Source organism: Micropterus dolomieu, unplaced genomic scaffold, assembly GCF_021292245.1.
Source record: "Micropterus dolomieu isolate WLL.071019.BEF.003 ecotype Adirondacks unplaced genomic scaffold, ASM2129224v1 contig_401, whole genome shotgun sequence".
Lineage (NCBI taxonomy): Eukaryota > Metazoa > Chordata > Actinopteri > Centrarchiformes > Centrarchidae > Micropterus > Micropterus dolomieu.
In genome coordinates, this window is record NW_025729391.1 from 1 (window position 1) to 982 (window position 982).

The 982-nt window shown below is 43.5% G+C and overlaps 1 long non-coding RNA gene across 1 annotated transcript in view; it reads left to right on the forward strand.

Annotated features, from left to right (window-relative positions):
• The first annotated feature begins 2 nt into the window (after positions 1-2).
• The window catches only part of LOC123964069, a 4,121-nt gene continuing 3,141 nt past the window's right edge, over positions 3-982 (forward strand). The window contains exons 1-2 of the long non-coding RNA XR_006823328.1: positions 3-78; positions 171-233. This is a non-coding gene — a long non-coding RNA (uncharacterized LOC123964069). The remainder of the gene's footprint in view (positions 79-170; positions 234-982) is intronic.

Sequence of the window (982 nt, forward strand, 5' to 3'; positions counted from 1 at the left end):
TGTTTATGTGTTTAGGGTGAGGAAGGTCAGAAGGGAACCAAAGGATATCCAGGACGTGATGGGAACCGAGGTCGAGGGGTCGGTGACAACTTCACCTGAGTGTTTAGTTTTTGTTGATGATTGTGTTTTTGCTTCATCACTCCCTTTTTCTTTTGGTCTGATACATCCAGGGGAACTCAGGCAGGCCGGGAGAATCAGGCGGGTCCGGAGAGCCAGGACATCCAGGACACGATGTGAGTGGGAATCAATCAGTCACTTTATCATTTGTCCCACATTCAAAGACAATGTCACACAGACAAACATTAGAATACAAGAACATACAGCGGTAAACCTGTTCACCGGATATCTTACAACGACGCACCACGGGTCGTTCAGCTTATCTGAAGCGAGCCACAAATGTCCACCACAACCGCACAAGGTAGTAGATGGTACAAAGCACATGCCATAACTTCATTTTAACAGCCGCTCACCTTCGGCTGCATCTCAGGCAGTTTATCAGCACAAGCTCGGCTTTCCGTTGGGTTCATCTTCTGGGATCATTGAACACTTCTCTGTACATTTTTATTTGCTGTTCACACCACTTGTCACCGATCGATCTCTGCGTGCCATCACGTCAGTTAAAGGCTTTTGTGAGGATGAACTAATGAGGAGGATCTGATACAGTTTCCGATTCCTTTTATCCAACAGTTATTTGACACAAGAAAAAATAAAATAGATCACGTTGCTTGTTCATAACAACCGATAAAAATAAATGATAGGCTGCCAGTCAACTACTACGGCTTCAACAGTATGCAAGGTATCGAATAAAGTACTCTATCGGTATCACTTTAAAGGTACTGGTTTAAGTACTGGTATCGTAAAATTTTAAACGATATCCAACCCTGAGCACCACCCAACGAGATATTGTGTGTTCGTTTTAGTCTTTGCATCTGAGCCACCTCGAGGTCAACACAATGGACAAACTATAATGTACTACAAATAT